Below are 14,022 nucleotides of genomic sequence, written 5' to 3' on the forward strand. Positions count from 1 at the left end.
TCCTCCTGTTTATATGGTAATCTCTCTACTGTGCGACAAAGAGTCACGTGGTTATGACGCAGTCGTTAGCTTATGATGGATTACCCCCTTGGTTTGAACAAATCGAATGAATGAATGACTCAATGACTTACTCATTTAGACATTTACTGCCATCTACTGGCAGTTTTAGCTTTTTATTTAAAGTATAATTTAATTACCTCACGATTAATTAATCACCACATTGTGTAAATAATTAGATTTTAAAAAATGTAATCGCTTGACAACCCTAAAACAAAAAACACCAACGTAAAATGTCTTAGTCCTCTCGTGTGCCTTTACTGTCCTCAATCTTTCTTATATCCTTCCGGAGCTCCTCCGTGGGACTCGAGACCGGTGTGTCTCTCAGTAACTCACTCCCCCGGCCTTGCTCCGCTCCTAGGCTCTCGGTGAAACTTACATACTGTGCCTTTAAGAATACTTGATATAGCTTTTGATGCGACCATCCAGAGTTTGAATCAACCTTTTTCCAATCCCATTGTTCTCCCTTTCCCCATCACATATCATATCATAATATTCAGACAGGCATTTATTTTAAATAAAAGTGAAGACAATTTTTGGTAAGTGGAAATAAAGTCCCCTAATGGGCATTTAATAGCATCTATAATTCCCTTGCTTAATGGGTATTTATTGAAAGAGACATGACAGAAAGTATATGTAATATAAACCCACAGATATTTCATGTTTTAATTATTTTGTTTGAATTCTTAAAGGGTAACTTCAGCAATTTTCTTTATATATATATATGGTAACACATTAGTTTAGGGTCCAATTCTCACTATTAACTAGTTGCTTATTAGCATGCATATTATCAGGATATTGGCTGTTTATTAGTTGGTTTATTAAAAACTCACATTGACAGCGGTGAATTAACCCTTTAAAATGCATGAAATTTTTATACATGTATATTTGAATCATGAGGATGCTAAAGAAATGATATGTGCTTCTGTATCTGTTTCTGTATATGTGTTCAGTGTCTCAGATGTTGTCTGTCCAAATACAAAGCAAACTGAAGAGTACTGAAATCCCAGAGGTCCGGCGCAAGAGGGACATCAAGATTGGCACTCTATATTATGTCTTATCAAAGTCAGTTCACTAACAAACAATCAAACCAAATTAACTAATTAAAATGTTCTTAATTTTCACAGATACTAAATGCATTTATTCAAACACAAATACAAGAAATTCAGTCAGTAGTTCTTATATTCATCACATTACCATGCCCGGATATTGCCGGATTTGAGTCTTTTCATGCAGTGTAATAAACAGTTATTTTAACTTAGAAAATATGACTGCGTCTACATGAATATATTCCATAAATGGTGAACCGGTGTGTTTTTGTCTTTCCAGCATGCGGGTTGTGGAGTGCAGCATGCCAGACCCGTCCCTGGTGTTTGTAGAGGGAACTGGTGTATCTGTGGAAGTCAGTCAACTCACACTAGCAATCACCGGCAACTGGGCAACACAGTTTGGTATAATGCAAGTGTACCAGTGAATCATGGGGAAGGGGACAGCAATCAAATCAGTTTCACCTGACGTGACCTTGAAAATAAATAACATTTTCTATAAACCTTACTACATAATCTCATGATCTTAGTTGATCAGTAGGACCATACACACAGACATAAGTCAAATAAACCCCAACAAGGGTGATCAAGAACCCGACATAAAGTGGTAATAACCGTTGGTTTATTTGTATCCCACTTATTTCACAGCTATTTGACTTATAAGTAAAGAATTGGGCAAGAACTACTGATTTGAGTAGGAAAAAAAAAGTATTATTTCACTTGTAATAAATGAATAGCTTCCACAAAGAAAAACAGTTCCCACACTCTAGTAAACAGCTTTTATCCAAGACGAGCAAACCAGTTGAAACAAGTCAAACATGTAATGAAAAGATAATGTACAGTCATCCTGTGTATTAACCCTTTTCCACGCAACAACCATTTTGGCAAATGAACATATATGACATTCCCAAAATAAAAAGGTTGCTGCTCATTAGTCATTCTGAATAGACACATAACCAACATATGTGACCCGTGCTGGCAAAATGAGTCTGAATGAGCAAAAAAATAATACTTGTTATTGTTATTTTCAGAAAAACCTTCAAAATTATGTATGATTTGTTGGAATCAGACAAATAATTACTGAGCTACACCTGTTTGAAGTTGATAGAGTCAGCAAAGTCCATTTTGAGAAACATCGGGTTTTCTGAAGGCTTCAAAACAAAGACACCCAGCAACCATACTTTCAAATCACCAAATTTGGCACAAACCAAGTCAAAACCAATATCTATAGGAAAAAAAATATATATTAAACTTTTTTTCTTGATACCAGAATTGTTTGATTAACATTACTAAAACAGACGGTCCAACCTACTGTACGCACGGATGTAATATAATGGGTAACACTTTAGAATAAGGTTCCTACATTGATTAATAACTACACAGGAACAAATGAGTAACAAAATCTAGTAAATAATATATAACTAACAAGAAACTCTGATTAACGAATTAGTAAGTTTAAACATATATTAAAGTTTAAAGTTTAGTTTGTAAAAATTACAATTAATTACGGGCTCTGAAGCCAAACTCCATACCGGCTGGAGGGAACGGCGTCCTTCGCCAGTAGGACTGCGGCGCACACACACAGGACAGGAGCTCTGCTCAACACCTAGGTGTGATGGATCTCACTAAAAAATCTTTTAGGAGCATTTCTGCTCAACACCTAGGTATGATGAATATCACTGAGCCTGGGCGGAAGCCGAGCGAAATGAATCGCAAGCCGGGTCTGAAGGTACCGAATGGGGCCAGGCTGGGCATCAGTTGGAAGCATTTTAGACTTCGACAAAACCAGACCAGGGGCCCACAGACATACCCGAGCTGGGGCAGCGAGGTGGAGGACAGGGATCCGGCTCGAGATGCCCGAAGGCGGCCCGAAGCGGGATCTGAGTGTGCGGTGCAACACTTACCTGACTCCACTAGGTGGCAGGGGATGCGTGAGAAGGCGGATGACCAAGTCCTCGAACCGCACCCAGCTGTCAGCTGGCGAACAAGAGGGAGCTAAGGGGTGCAAGGCTTTACAGGGTCGCACACCACCAGACTTGCCCTCTTTGGGCCCAGGAACAGAGGAATTTGCTCTTTCTTTGATGTGTGGGTACCACTTGCTCTGCCCTTTTTTGGGAGCCAGCGGTGGAACAGACACACACACAAACAAAGACTCCACCCGGCCCTCATCCGGGGGGAGGGAGTTGATGACCAACTCCAAAGCACCCTCCTCCATCCCTGAGCAGTCTGCTCAGGAACGCTTTCGCTGTCGCTTGCCACCTGGCTTGGCAGCGCCTAGAGCGGGCTGGGCGTCCCTACTGCGGTCGGCTCTATGCTGAGGCCTGGCTGGAGGCTGCTGCGGATGCCCAGCAGAGCGGCGGCAGGGGAACACCCTCGGCATAGAGCAGGCGAAGGAACTGCCACCGGCGGCAGGGTGGCAGCAGCGGGCCGCCGGGGCAGGATGTGCTGGATGGCCTCCGCCTGCGCTTGGGCGGCAGAAAACTGCTGGGTGGCAGTTCTGCAGTTCTCCGACCGCATCGCCGACCAGCCCAACCTGGGAAATTGGAGAGACCAGGAACTGAACCTTGTCCGCATCCACTATACGACCAGGCTGAGCCAACAATGGCACTCCTGGACCACTAACGTGGACATCGCCAGACCGATCTCGCACGCCACGACACTCATGCCCCGGAGGGCGAGGTCGGATGCGGTGCAGAGCACACCTATGAGCGCACGGTCTGGTCTACCCTCGTGCATGTCCATGAGTGCCCTGGCCTGATAGACCTGAAGCAGCACCATGGCACGCAAGAGGAGGCGGCTTGCCCACAGGCTTTGTAAGCTCTGCCCATTGGAACGGGCGAGAACTCACAGGCCTTAGGGGGGAGACGAGAGGCCGCATCCAAAAAGCAGCGTCCGCCGGACACAGGTGCACCTGTGTCGCGCCAGACCGCTCCATTGGAGGGACAGCCTCGCAACCCTTCACTGCTCCTCCATCAAGGGTAGTGAGGGGGAAAAGCTTATTCAGGCAATTTCTGGCAGAGAAAGGTGCTGTCTACAACCTGATGAGAACCAGCGCGGCCCATCCGAGATACCAATCATCCAACCGAGACTGTTTCGGGACACGGTGGAAGATTCCAGTCGAGCTTGACAGCCTCAGCAGCCTGATTCAGCATAGCTGATGTTTCTGGGTCTGGCTCGGGCAACGTTACACTCGCAGAGGGAGACAACGCAGCCGAGTCATCATTTCCAGAGGTCAGCTCACCCTCCGATGCTCCGATACATATAGGCATCCTGTCCCCTGGAGAGGCCTGAATGAAACGGCTGGTCGGTCCATTACAGAGGGACCAGTGCGCTCAACAGGCCTCCACCGCCTGCGATGTGATAGAGGAGTGAGTGGCCCACAGGGATTGGTAACCGGGCGGGGAAACCTCACTACGATCCTCTGATTACCCATCCCACACGGCGCCGTAGCGGGGCATGGTAATGGGGACTCCAGCTTCACGCATAAAGGCGAGTCTCGATCTCAACACCGTGATAGTCAAATCCTCGCATTGAGAACATAAACTATCCACAAAAGCTGCTTCAACGTGCTGCGTATATATGCAGCACGTTGAAGCAGCTTTTGTGGATAGTTTATGTACATATAGTACATTATATACACATATATAATACAAACACGTGATACAACCATTGTGACTGGTGTAGGTAAATTCTTATAAAAAATACATATATTTTTGGTTAAAATGCGTTGTTGTAATGTGCATTACTGAGATTGTAATGTGTGTAATATTACCAACATTTTTATTAGTTATGTGTTATGTGTAATGCACTGACTCCAAGCTTCTCAGGGTCCTTCAGGGCATGGCTGCGATGACAAGTTCCGTAACAATGCGTCGCTATGTTCGTAAATAATTGCATTTTATTGCAAAAAAATTATCAACAGGCAAAACGGCCAACATTTGATCAACACTGGGTCTTCCAGCAAGACAACAACCCAAAGCACATCCAAGTTGTTCCAAATGTTGTTGAGGGACAAGTGGCCCCTGAAAGCCCAGATCTAAATCCCATTAAGAATCTATGGTGGGAGCTCAATTTCACGACTCTGCAGTGATGCTGCTGACGTAAGACGCTGCTGACGTGTTATCTGGTGCGCCCGAGCTTCTTTTACAGTCTGAGGGAGACGCACGCTGTATTCAAGCTATTCTACATTGTTTGTATTTTGGTATTGCTATATTTTTTAAAATGATGCGTAAGTGTGCATGTCGCGGATGTCCTAATCGCCACCAGATAACACGTCAGCAGCGTCTTACGTTAGCAGCGTCGTGAACGTGGATTGACAACAGACCAGGGAGAGAATACAATGCTGAATAAAGTCGGATTCAACAGAAAGCCAGTGTTTTATTGGGTAAGCTGGGAAGGTGGGTAGCACAGGGCACTGTGAATGGACACTTCTTCATAGAGAGGTAAAACAGCCAGAGGTGGACAAAATACACAACGGGCTTGGAATGACATGAGGGTGAGTCATTAATGACATAATTTTTGGGTAAACTAACCCTTCAAGCTTAAGGTCCATGCTCGAAAAGAGCTGGAGCAATTTGCCAAAGAGGAATGGAAAAGATCAACCCGATCTCATGGCAATTCTGTCACAGTGTCTGGTTGGTGTTCCCTGGGTGTCCACTAGAGGTCTTTTCCCCACACTGTTACATCCACTCATGAACAGCATTTCCCATCATCCTTGTCTGTCTTATCATTGATCATTGTACTCAGCTGTTCCCCCTCACCTTGTTAGTATCTGTGTATTTATACCCTGTCTGTTCAGTCATTGTCATGGAGTCCTTGTATAGTGTCACCCTGCACTTCGGAGTTCTGTTTACGTTTGTTTCTCGTTTTGGACTGCTTTGTATGGACTTTGACATTTTTGCATGCATGGATTACGATTACGGATTATCCTTAATAAACTGCACTTGGATCTTACCTGTTTGTGTGCATTTCGTGACAAATTCGTACCAATTTTATGAGGTGTCAAATTCATACGAATTCATACGACCTCACTCGTACGAATTTGTATTATTTTTGCTAAATCGTATATATCTTACGAGTTGCCCAATTCGTATGAATTCGTACGAATGACCTATTCCTGACCCCGCCCCTAAACCTAACCCTCACTGGGGTTTAGACAAATCGTACTAATTTCGTACGAGTGAGGTGGTTCGAATCAGCCATATTTTACTCACTCGTACGAATTGGTCGTGAGATAGCGTTGGAAAGATCCCTTGAGATAGCTGGCAAGCATCATATCAAAGTAAAATATTTTAAATAAGACATTTATAATGTAAAGGAATTGATTGCTTATAAGATATGTAAAATTATTGTCTTTTGTTCTATGATTGCAGCCATGCTCATTTGCCAGGCTCATTTGACCTGGCTGTGTACAATATCCACATCTACACCCTCCTGCAGTTAGCGGATGATGCTGGCCGTCTCTCCATCACCACTGTTCAGTGCAGTGCTAATGTAGAAGATGTGAATATTCAGTTCCATGGAGGAGCTAGGTAAGTATTAACAAAACATAAAAGACTGATGATACCTGAAGATACACGCAACAATTGTGAATATCTCTTATGACTACCACTTATGGAGCATTTCTATTCTTTCTATTCTACAGATTTTTTTTCAAGCCATTTGTAAGTGGTTTCAGTGGACAGATATCAGACACGATACATGAGCAGGTTTGTCATTTTATCAAAGCAAATTAGCCAACACCATTATCTGCTGCTGGTGATATTTCTCATTATGTCTCAATCATTGTCATTAATATTATTTTTATTTATTTTTTTAGATTTGCCCGGCAATTCAACAAGCAATAATTGGATTAGAGACAACTCTACAGGAAATACCTGGTACTGGCACAAAAATGTCTGAAAATGATATATTATATATAGATCACATAGATGTATGGTTAAAAGAAGACATATTATGCATAAAGAAAACTATTTTTAGGACCAATATATATATATACATATATTTTTTTTTTTTTTTGCATTGTGGCATAATTTTCCATAATCATTAAAATAAATGTGATTAATTGTAATTCAAAAATCATTAAAAAGGCCTTATTTTCTTGAATATGAGATTCACCCTACTGTGGGTTATTTCGGCCGTATTATTGAGCTATTGCTACTTAATGACATTAATGTTGTTGGTGTGATTGTAAATACAAAATCCTTGGAAAACTGCTTAGAAAACTACAGCACGCATTACATTCCTCTTCATTAGATGACTACAGTAATCACGCTCAAATTAATTCTTTCTAGTTAACATACCTGTGGGTCAGTATCTATCTCTGAGCATCCCTCTGACATCCTCCCCGGCTGTGACACATCAAAGCTTTGAGTTGGATATTAAGGTAAGGATTTTTTATTCAGCATTTATAATACTGATTAAAGCCAGACATACACTGTGTGATTTCAGCATTTCTTTTGTTAAATACCAACTCTCACTGTACGAGTAAATCGCATTAGATGTAAAGCCAAAGCTCACGATCTATACAGTCCAATCGTGGAGCTGATACTTAAAATATCTATTTCGTGTCGGTTTAACTTCTGTTTTCAGGCAGGCGCAGTGAAGGGAAAAGGTACTAAGTTTTAGGTTCGTAGCTCGGCTTCAACTGTGCGATACCCTCACAAGAGGAGACCAAAAGTTCTAACATCAGTAATTAACCCGAGCATCTGATTGCCGGTCAGGAGAGGTTAATCGCCTCTCGTTTCCCGCTGTACACTGCACGACAAAGCTTAAGTTCGGCCAGACTCAAAAAAAGAGTCATACAACTCAGGAATCGACACAGTGTTTGCCCAGCTTAACATTTTATTGCTATAAATTAAATGCATACAGTTACAACAGGGGTGTCCAATCCTGCTCATGGAGGGCCACTTTCCAGCTGATCAAGGTCTACAGGGACTACTAGAGACTTCCAGGCATGAGTGTTGAGCTAAACTCTCCAGGAGCAGGATTGGCTTCTCTGAGCTGTCCAACCATCCCTGAGCCCCAACTATTATAAGGTTTCTCTTTCTGAATATATTTAGAATTCGAATAGATTTCTCGATTTGTAAACAGTGTTATGGATTTTATTTATTCGTTTGGAATTTTTACCGTAACCTGCCAATGACGTTTGGATGTTGTTCCTGTGACAGGGTGAGTTTTACAGCCGCAGTTCTCCGTCTGAACCGCCATTCTCTGCTAGCGTGTTTGACGTGCCGTATGCAGAAAATTACATGCTTTCAATGGCTGCCTCTTGAGTTCTTAGTGAATTCAGCAGCGTATGCGTTCCTCAGCTCTGGGGCTCTTCAAATCAACATCACAGATGATATGGTGAGGAAGTAAAAAAAATAAATACTTTTACCATCTCCAATGAATGAAACTATACAGCATCACAACTCATTATAGACTTACAAGGAATCATGCCCTCTTATAGATTTAAAATATAGATTTAGCTATTAAGTCACTCATTCTTCTCATTTAATGTAGATACCAAAGAGTTTTCCAATCCATCTGAACACCAGTCAGTTTGGTGACTACATTCCACAGGTCAGTGTATGTACAGGTCGTGACTTTGTAAGGGAAAAAAAAAAAAATTTATAAAATATCTTATGTTTAATGTCAACCAGTAAATAACTAAAGAATATGACTACGTTTGCATTTACTGATGTAACACCAGTCACGAATCTCATGTGTATTTACATGTTCTATAGTTTTCAAGTAAAATCAAGTTGTTATCAAGATGAATAATGTGCTCTGTTTACAAATTATTTGTTCAGCTACGCACATTGTATCCCAACATGGAGATGCAGGTGCTGTTATACGCCAGCGAGACGCCACTATTCTCCTTCAGTTCAGGGGTGATAGACATTCATGTGCCGGCTGCAGCGAAGTTCTCCGCTGTTAAACCTGATGGTACGCTGGTGCCTCTCTTCAGACTGGATGTGGTGAGTACACAAATTATGAACAAAAACATAGTATAAAAAAGGGGAAGAGGAACTCTCACACTTTAACAGTAAAGGCTATAAAAAATGGCACAAAACATGTTGGCAAGACCTTCTAAGCTGTAAAGTCGAAACTACAAACAGTGATATAGAACCATGTGTTCACCAAATTGATAAATTAATCAAAAAGGAAACAGCAATTCAGCTTAGCATTAACTTCAGTGTTCTTCTCTCACTCCACCTGCAGGACGGCAGCTTCAGTGGAAGTGCTCGGATTGACAAAAACCTGACTGGAGCTTTCCAAATGAAAAAGTGAGTTTCACTGATATTTGTCCAGTTAAAGACGCAGTCAGATGAGCTCCATTTTTAGTTGTGTTTTCATTTCAATCATACATTGCAGTTTTTGGTAACGCTTTAGATTACAGCCTGGAAAGGAAAGTACTGTGTAAGTAAAACGGATTTACTGTAATTTTCTGTAATTATAGCGTATCTATAAAGTACGTAAGTGTAGGTATAAGGGAACAATATGTAAAGTTTGGGGAATAAAGGGGTAACAACCTGGAATATTAACAAATTATTTCTACTGTAATTATTTTAGAACTAAGGGGCACTTATTCTTCTATTATTCACTTATTCTTCTATTATGGTACAACAACCTTACATTTGGGAGCAATTTATTAACAACATACTGCGTAGCTTTTTGTTTTAATAGTGTACTAATACATAAAGGCTTTTTAAAATTACGGGGTACATAGTGTTCTGATAGTAAAAGTGCACTGATTAAGTTTGGGCTTCTGTGTTTCAAGACAAGTTAAACTAAACCTATTTTAACTTATGCTTATATACAGGATAAATATACTCCTGTTTCATGTAGTTACAGGATAAGTGTGACATTGTGGGCTGTAAATTAAAACACATACAGTACTTTCCGGGCTGTAATCTAAAGCGTTACCCAGTTTGTGTTTTTTTTTATTATTATTTTATTTTTTTTTTTAATATAAGGTTCCCTGAGGTCCACTTATAATGTATTATGGGAGGAAATTATATTTTAGAAATAATTGGATAATAATTAAATATGAAATAAGTATTACACAACGGACCCTTTATACAGACTGTGATTATGCGTTTTCATCGCAAGTGTAGTAATTTTTTTCATATTTTTTTTTTTCATTCTATCTATCTTTTGATTTTTTTCACTCTCTATCTATCTATATATATATATATATGATATCATCAGTGCTGGGAATGATGCAGTATATTTTAACATGGTAACTGGATAACCATTATTTCTATTTTTTTCCTTTCGATTAGAATGCTAGACATTTAATTAAATTCAGCATGATTACTATTGCAGCTGCCATGATTAAATAATCTGCGTTGATCAGCAGTATTGCACTGGTGTATTCATCTCTATTACATAATAAAGTACAAAATGTGTCGATGAGCTTTGACAGCTTGCTTTCAGCAAAAGCTCAAACTTACACTATGGTTTTGTAGCAAAATGACCTCTTATATGTCAAAATTTGATTTCTTAATGCATGAAACATTTAAGTAAGCCCAAGATATCTACAAAAAAAAAAAGTGTACGTTTTCTGAAACTCTACATCATCTTTTGCCCTGAATGCTGCATCAAGTTTAACGCTGACTCTCGGATCATCTGAGATTGGTGATTTTAAGGTGAGACCAGACAGTGATGATTCATGTCAAATATTCACTTTGGTAGATCAGCATAATAAGATGTTTTATCTTTGTCTAATCATTCAATGTACAGACTGACGAACTCAAGCAAATGTCATTGATGGCAGTGATGTATGTACTTCCAAAACTAAATGGTAAAATATAGCTGCAAGCAGCAATTACCGGGGCCAAGCAGAATAAGACGACAAGACATGCCAACATGTCTGAAAGTGTCAGACCAACTGCAACAATGAGCAATTAAAGACATTTAAAGAGGATTTCAGGCGAAATGGCTGAAAAATCATGTAAAAAGTGATTCAAAATATGATTTAATGGATTGTCACTTTTGACCAAAAGGTGGCGCTGTTACGAAATTGATGTGGTGTGGTCAGAGTAAGGAGACAGTGACACATACAAAGTTTTGTGTCAATATGTCGAGGCATTGCAGATATAAAGCCTGAATAGTCATTTTGGCATCATGCCTCAACTTTGCTGCTGTGCTATACGAAAACAGTTTCATCAATCGACACGAAATCCATAACTTTTTGTCGGCACAGTCTGGAGATGATACGATTCGATTTTGGTGAAAATCGGACAAACGGTCTAGGAGGAGTTCGAAAAAGTAGGTTTTGAATGAAAATCAAGATGGCGGACAGGAAGTTTGGCCAAATAAGGAAAACTTGGTATCTATGTTCTCGGCTTGACCCAAGGAATCTATTAAGACCCGTGGCATTTCAATAGCCAGATTTATTCAAAAGTTATTAGCCTTTTTGGAAATTTTGTTATAACTTTTGACCACTAGGTGGCGCTGTCTTGAAATATTTTGGTTGCCTTCAGGGGATGGTGCTGATGACACAATCTGAGTTTCGTAATATTACACCAATGCATTTGTTTAGTATAGCATTTTATTTCACAAAACTGTATTGAAGTCAATGGGAATTTCATATTTTGTTCAATTATAGCGCCACCAAGAGGCTCAGTCCCACAATTTTTTTTATGTGTCCTCAGAGTGAGCCCATACATATATGTGTCGATTTTGGTGCAAATATCTCAATTTGCTTCGGAGTTATAGATATTTATATGAAAAAACACGTAAAAAATGACTGACACATGACTTTGATTGAATATTACTACCCCTAAACATCAATATTTTCGCATTTGGGCTTTGACATATAGTTAACAAGCTATGATTCCAAACTTCTGACGGTGGTTTCGTCTTGATCGGACAAACGGTTTCGAAGATATAGCCTAATGTTTTTTAAGCGCTAAATCACAACGCTACACAAACCGTAAGGCGAAACCTAGAATGTTTGGTATCGTTGGACTCGGCAACGATTCAGGAGTCTAATGAGATGAGTTTCGTGAAAATAAGTCGATCACTCCCAAAGTTATAAGCATTTGAAAAAAAAAATTCACCACTAGGTGGCGCTGTTTCGAAACTTCTCACACTCCTTCAGGACATCGTGTTGATGACCCATACCAAGTTTCGTAACAATCCGTTCATGCGTTGTTAAAATACAGCATTTTAGCACAAAATTCAAAATGGCCGACAGTCAAAATGGCCGATATGGCAAAATTGGATATCAGTCGACTCGGCATGTCGCCCTGAATCTATCAAGACCAATTTTATGATTTTTGGACAAGCTGTTCAGAAGTTATAAGCAAAAATAGCCATTTTTCATATCTCCAGACCAGTAGGTGGCGCTGCGCCGAAACGCAGCATGTAGCCTCAGGTCATGCTTGTGAGTACATGTACCAGGTTTGGTCTGAATACGATAAACCGTTGCGGAGATACAGCCTTACGACTGTTTTTGCTAGCGCTACGTAAAATGTATTCGTGCGTTTATCGAAAACGGTTTGACGAATCAATTTGAATTCCATAACTTTTGGTCAGCACTGCCGGAAGATGATCTGGTTCAATTTTCGTGCAAATCGGACAAACCGTCTAGGACGAGTTCGAAAAAGTAGCTTTTTCAGAAAATTCAAAATGGTGGCCATATTTATATGACGGAAAATGACGTCATAGGGTGCAAACGAATCGGCATGAGCTCAGAAATAAGAGGAAAAAATAATTTTGTTGATTGGCCTTACGGTTCAAAAGTTATTAGCAAAATAAAAGTGAAAATTTGGACAGGTGGTGGCGCTAGAGGGAATGACTTAGAAACACAAAAATTGGTGTATTTAATGTTGGGACTGTCCTCTATCAGAATGTCAAACCAAAACAACTTTCCCGCAATCGGTTCTATGGGCTGCCATAGACTCCCAGTCGGAAAAATGAAGAATAATAATAAGAACGGGAACAGATACAATAGGTGCCTCCGCACCTTCGGTGCTTGGCCCCTAAAAATCTCTTAATGATATTGCATTTATTACAAACTTTCAACCAAAAAAGCAACTTCTGAAAACAATTGAGTTTGCAAAACTGTTTTTTAGAAAGTCTGGTAACTGATAATTAACGCCTTTTTCCACTTTGCATTTTAGCGACCCTGGAGGCTGGTTTTCCCTTACCCACACTGAAAGGCTTTAGTTTGATCAATTCTCAATTGCTTATAAAAAATGTGAGTACTATTAAATGTTAAACTATTGAATGTTTGTATTCTGAAATGTATGGGGTTTGGATTTCGTTTGATATTGCAAAATTGTTGGAATACACAGTGATACAGTCTGAATTTGTTTGTGGGTTTTTCAGGGCTTTGTGGCCATTTTTACTGATGTCCAGGACTCCCTGACGGGCCTCTGAGCTCCACACATGACCTGCACAAAATAACTAATAACTGTACAACTGCAGAATTGTTTTGTCATGGTAGAAACAAGACTGGAAGCAAGTGCAGGTTACTTTGTTTATTAAACTCAGATGAAGCAAACAGTCACAGATTCTCTGGTGGGCGGCGACTCAGGCTCGTGCAGGGACTAGATGGTCTGTGGTGCGCTGGTGCGGTGAAGTGAGAGTCCAATTCCCGGTGCTGGAGTGCGGTGAAAACTCAGTGACGGAAAACACGAACGGCAGGAAGACACGGCAAGACAAAACACTGAGACGGCAACTCCACGGGACCTCAAACAAACAATCCGACACTGGAACAGAGAATGGTGTGAGTATATGAAGGGAACGGGAATGAATTGCAGCTGTGAACAGTGATGGTGATGATAATGATTATCAGCTGGAGCGCTGACAGACACGTGAGCGGGACAACGCCCACTCACACATAAACAAACACAGACACGAGACGAAAAGGAAACAATGCATTCAACAACAGTGACAGTACCCCCTCCTCTAGGAACGCCTC

The 14,022-nt window shown here is 40.6% G+C and overlaps 1 pseudogene across 1 annotated transcript; it reads left to right on the forward strand.

The window, feature by feature from the left end:
- The first annotated feature begins 655 nt into the window (after nt 1-655).
- On the forward strand, nt 656-13,478 carry LOC308691862 (bactericidal permeability-increasing protein-like; annotated as a pseudogene). The gene is made up of 14 exons: nt 656-659; nt 1,011-1,122; nt 1,387-1,508; nt 3,581-3,818; nt 6,476-6,634; nt 6,748-6,811; nt 6,922-6,982; nt 7,397-7,488; nt 8,273-8,450; nt 8,607-8,666; nt 8,897-9,064; nt 9,309-9,373; nt 10,696-10,738; nt 13,428-13,478. The product of its transcript is annotated as a bactericidal permeability-increasing protein-like (transcript).
- Nucleotides 13,479-14,022: the final 544 nt, after the last annotated feature.

The sequence above is a fragment of the Scardinius erythrophthalmus genome (assembly GCF_964197995.2).
Source record: "Scardinius erythrophthalmus genome assembly, chromosome: 6".
Lineage (NCBI taxonomy): Eukaryota > Metazoa > Chordata > Actinopteri > Cypriniformes > Leuciscidae > Scardinius > Scardinius erythrophthalmus.